A 5847-nucleotide genomic window follows, 5' to 3' on the forward strand; every position below is an offset into this window, starting at 1 on the left:
AAACATTGTACAGAAAAAAAATAGACCTAACTTTTTTTTTTTTTTAAACCATGCATTTTCTTTAATAGGATGGGTTGATTATTTATTTTGCAGTAAGTCATCCTGTTCTTGGACAATTTAAGGAAGTGAACATTACAGAATGTTCACACGTTTGCAGGAGGAATATCAATTACAGTCTTGAGCAATGTTCTACATTCTTTGACTTCTTATTTTAGCTCATTAATAAACATGTGGTGTGCACTATTGCCTCCTGACTGCAGGGATATTTTAGTGACTTTCAAGTCCCACCAGATGCCACCAAAATGTGTTTTTTTTTTTTTTTATCAATTTTACTACTCTCTACTCTCTTTCTCATTTGTCTTTTATAACTACTCTGTAGGAGAGTGTAAATCTAGTTATCAATTAGCAACCCAAATGTCTTAGAGTTGATGTTAATTTTATTTATTTATTTATTTATTTATTTATTTATTTTTGGGGAAAAAAAGGCAAACGTCATGGTTAAACTTTTCGTTGACCTTACTGGAGTAATCAAATAATCCCATGCATGTTGATCTGTATTGCAAATGTGTTAAAGGCATATGAATAGTGAAGCTTGTGAAACTGACAATGACAGCTCCTTTGTAAATGTACTGTGTCAACTAATAGGCATAGTGGTAGAATACTGAAATACATACATACACACACACACACACACACACATTTATATATATATATATATATATATATAAGAAAGTGAAAGTTTAATCTGATGCGTCAATGTTGATTTAGCTTTTCAATCCTGTTTTTTTTTTTATGCAATGTGCAATTCTTTGCATATGAATGTTTTAAAAACTTGGAAAACCCTTTACAGCCAAAGTTCAGTCTGGGTTGATGTGTTACTTTAACATATAAAAGGTTATTTTTACCAGAATCCATAAATCAATAGATCTTATGATGATATGGTTTATATGGGATTGTGATAATATGATGATGGACAGGCATGAACTGAGACTGAAAAACAGGACTATTTGACTGTATCTAATTCTATGTAGAGTGTGTTTCCTGATTTTAGTCAAACTTGATTGTCAGATTTAATCATGTTGGTTTACAGTGTCTGGAAACCATCAGGCTGAATTCCATGCAGACAACTGATATCTCTTTATCAAGTTACCAAAGCTGTCGATCACAAGTGGATCTTTTACACTTGAGTTAGATTCAACAGATAAAAAAATATATATAATAATTAAAAAAAAAAAAAAAATTTATATATATATATATATATATATATATATATATATATATATATATATATATATATATATATATATATATATATATATATATATATATATATATATATATATACATACAGTTGAAGTCAGAATTATTAGCCCCCTTTGTATTTTATTTTTTTAAATATTTCCCAAATTATTTTTAACAGAGCAAGGAAATTTTCACAGTATGTCTGATAACATTTTTTCTTCTGGAGAAAGTCTTATTTGTTTTATTTCAGCTAGAAAAAAAGCAGTTATTAAATTTTCAAAAAAAATTTTTGGGAAAAAATTATTAGCCCCTTTAAGCAAATTTTTTTTTCGGTAGTCTACAGAACAAACCATGGTTAAACAATTACTTGACTAATTACCCTAACCTGCCTAGTTCACCTTATTAACCCAGTTAAGTCTTTAAATTTCACTTTAAGCTGTATAGAAGGGTCTCGAAAATATCAAGTAAAATATTATTTACTGTCATCTTGACAAAGATAAAATAAATCAGTTATTAGAAAAAAGTTTTTTAAAACTATTATGCTTAGAAATGTGCTGAAACAATCTTCCCTCCATTGAGCAGAAATTGATGAAAAAAATAAACGGGGCACTAATAATCCAGGGGGGCCAATAATTCTGACTTCAACTGTATATATCGCTGCTTATTCAGACTACATAATTAAAATGAGCTGAAACAACACAACTCTTGAAATTTTGGGGACAACCTAATAGTTTTATGTTCAGTCTTTTTGTAAAAAAGTAATGTTAACTTTCCTTTAATTCCTTCATGTTGTCCCAACACAAATCATTTGTGTGGAAGCCAGCATTTTTACATAAATAGCAAACTAAAAAAAACAATGTTTACTCCTGTTAACTCCAAGCCTTTTTTCTGGTCAGATAACTATCCAATCAGGATATTGGCAGATGTAAATGCCCTCCAAAACATATTTGAGACCAATGAAATTTGGATATTTCAGACCACTTCAGGAGGTGTTAGGGGGTGCGTTCTTTACTAAAGTACAGGTCTAAATGCATCTGGATGTTTGTTTTAATCCACATATTTAATTTTAGTCCTCCCAAAATAAAACAATAAATAAAAAAATAAGTATGAGAGCGCATGTGTTGTGAGTAATATATCCATCAGATATACAAGTATAAATGCTTAAACAATAAAATCCCTTTACAACCAAAGTTCAGTCTGGGATGATGCAATACTGTGGTGTCCAAACTCGGTCCTGGAGGGCCGGTGTCCTGCAGATTTTAGCTTCAACTTGCTTTGACACACCTGCAAGTATGTGTCTAGAATACCTAGTAAGAGCTTGATTAGCTAGCCCAGGTGTGTTTGATTGGCCTTGGAAGTAAACTTGGCAGGACACCGGCCCTCCAGGACCAAGTCTGGACATCCCTGATGTAATATAATAGGTTATTATTACTTGTATGCATAAATCAATAGATTATATGATAACATGATGTAATGTGATAATATAATGATAGATGAAAGCGTACTGAGACTGAAAAACAGAACCATTTGACTGCATCTAATGAGATGTGGTGTGTGTGTGTGTGTGTGTGTGTGTGTGTGTGTGTTTTTTTTTAAGCCAAACTTGATTGTCAGGTTTAATCATGTTGGCTTTAAAGTATCTATAGGAAATCATCAGGCTGAATTCCATGCAGACAATGAAAGTGTCTTTATCAAGTTACCAAAACGATCGCAAGTGGATCTTTTACACTTGAGTTAGATTCAACAGACAGGAACTGATAAAAAAGCACAAGTAAACGAAAAACAATTTGCACACAAAAAATCGATGTTTTTCTGCTTATTCAGCATCTCATTTCTGTGTGGACAGCTCTAAATGCATCTGGATGTTGAATCCACGTATTTGATTTTACTCCTACAGATTACAGTTTGAGATGTTTGTTTCATTCACATTTTTATTTTGTTTCTAAGAGTTCACACTTTGCTGATTGACAATAAAGCTTGTTTGGCATGCTGTCCCGAGAGAGAGCTCTGAGCTTATGAGATCCTCTAGCCCTGGGCTTCCTCCAGTTTGCAGGGTGAGAGGGGAATTTGAGCTCAGGTAGATCTCAATGAACTTCCCCCTGCCTTTTTCTGGGTAATAACCTATGTAAGATGGCTGAGAGGTGTAAAGATTGAGCATAGCTCCTTGAGCATATCCAGGCATGCTGAATAGTGGTGAATTTTAACAGTGTTAATATTTGAAACAGACACGCCCATAACCCAACATGACCACGGCCCTTTTGATATCTCGGCTATTGTAGATATTCAATTCAATTCAATTGAGCTTTATTTGTGTAGCACTTTTACAATGTAGATTGTGTCAAAGCAGCTTCACATAAATGGTCATAGTAACTGGATCAGGGTAGTTCAGTTTTTAGTGTTTAAGTTCAGTTCAGTTTAGCTCAGTTCAGTGTGGTTTGAAGTCATTACTGAGAGTCCAAACACTGAAGAGCAATTTTATCAATGCGTAGCTTTTCAGATCCTGAACCAAGCAAGCCAGTGGCGACAGCGGAGAGGGAAAAAAAACTTCACCAATAGAAGAGTGAAGAAAAAAACCTTCAGAGAACCAGACTCAGTTCGGCACGACCATTTTAATTTCTCCGCTGGCCAAAAATCTTGTGCAGAGCTGCAGTCTAGGCGGCGGACGCTGGAAGCTGGCCTCAGCAAAGACTCGTCTGTCCCTGGAGCGTTACTGGAATCAGTCTCATGATCTTCACTCGCCCATGACCATCAGTGCAGCTGCAGCTCAGGATACGGCCTGGTCCCGGATATGGACACCTTGGGATCATCTCGTCGCTGGTCTTGGGTCCAATCAGTGACTCTGCATAATCTGAGGACCTTGGGATGACTATCCCAAGGTGGAAATGGAGAATAATGATAGATAGACACGCCCCCTTAATGCTAATTGGCTCTAGTTGTGTTGTGCTCTGTCACTGAGGTCTAGTGTTTTTTAAATACTGCTTACTGCACTTGTCAGAGCTTGAACAATACAGGAATATTTCTGATGACAAACTCATGCCAACTTTTCTTCAAGGAACATTTCAACCTGCGCAGCAACATTCTTCAAAAGCTTTGGCTCAGAAAGTAGAATCACAAGACTCTTCTCGTGCATGTTATTATAGAGTCACAATAGAAAATAATCCATAAAGAAATTATTATTTGATTATTTAAACTGATAAGTAATGTTTTTTTAATACATTTTACCTTGACCTTGAAATATGCTTTTTTTTCCTAGATCTGCTGTGATCCAATGACAGCGTGGAGGGTTTCTAGACAGTATTGGAAGTGTAAATAATAATAACTGTCAGGGTTTGTTGTGGGGAAAAGGAGCGAGGACTTAATTATAGAAATATTTATTAATAATAGAAATAAAGTAAAAAAGCAAAACAAACAAAATTAAAACACAAACAAACTAAACTGGGGAGGCTGGCAGGGATTAGGACTGGAGAACACGACAGGACTGGGGTATAAACAACAACAAACTGGCACAGGACAGCAGAGGAGAATATAAGCAGAAATAATTACCACACAAACAGATGAACATAATAAACCTATAATGGGTTAACAAAGAGAATGGGACCAGACCAGGGGTGGGCAAACTTGGTCCTGGAGGGCCGGTGTCCTGCACAGTTTAGCTCCAACACTAATTAAACATATCAAGGCCTGTGTGTTCTCATTCATCATATTCATTTACTCACCGATCGATTGTTGGCATCGAAATCGAGTGGTCCATGTACTCGTGTGCGATCGGAAAACTGTGTCCACACTCTGCCTCTCCTTTCACTCCGCCCCAAAGCCCCAGTTGGCCCTCTTTGGCCCAAGGTGTTTGGCGGGCCGAAAAAGGTCGGCTGCTGGCCCCAAGAAAGCCCCGATTTGGCTCGATAAGGCCCCAGAAGTGACAGTGGAAACGCGACTGGACTTGGCTCGCCCTGGCTCGTTCGCTTTAGGCGTGATAGTGGAAACGTGGCTAATATCACTGTGTTTGCCCTGCCTCAGTCTCGCTTGTCACTAATGTACAGTAGGTGATACACACACACACACACACACACACACTAATGAACGTTGAGAAAATGATAGTTTGTTGTACAGTTGACAGTTCACTTCCTATTTTTGGTACGAATACATTAATACCAGAAGTAAACCGGACCAGACCACCTCTTTCAGGCAGACACCCCTACGGTGCTTTCACACTAGCACTTTTGATCCCCACTCATGTTTATTTGACGTCAGATTATGGTGCGTTTAGCTAGTGTGAATATCTTTTGTGAACTTGGGTGCGCACCTGTACCTTGAAAGAGGTGGTCTCGAGTACGATTCATGCTAACTCTGGTTGGAACTTGGGTTTTGTCCAGGCAATTGAACCAAGTGTGAAAGCACTCTTGATCTAACCATCAGACTTGTTATTAGTTGTTGATGCAATAATTAATAATGAACAGATTAGATCTTTGAGTCACGTTCACTGATGATTATCTGTGCATTAGTTTAGCATGAATTAATGCATATCAGTGCAGCTGTATTGTAAAGTGTTGAAATAATGAGGAAATAAGAGAAATTATTACACAATTAAATAATGAGAGCATTAATCTA

At 36.4% G+C, this 5847-nt stretch overlaps 1 protein-coding gene across 1 annotated transcript in view; it reads right to left on the minus strand.

Moving 5' to 3' along the window:
* The window catches only part of LOC108179123 (uncharacterized), a gene marked incomplete at its 3' end in the record, with an annotated part of 177624 nt that overhangs the window by 58541 nt on the left and 113236 nt on the right, over positions 1-5847 (minus strand).

This window comes from Danio rerio, chromosome 12 (genome assembly GCF_052040795.2).
Source record: "Danio rerio strain M-AB ecotype USA chromosome 12, GRCz13ab, whole genome shotgun sequence".
In the NCBI taxonomy this organism is placed as follows: Eukaryota; Metazoa; Chordata; class Actinopteri; order Cypriniformes; family Danionidae; genus Danio; species Danio rerio.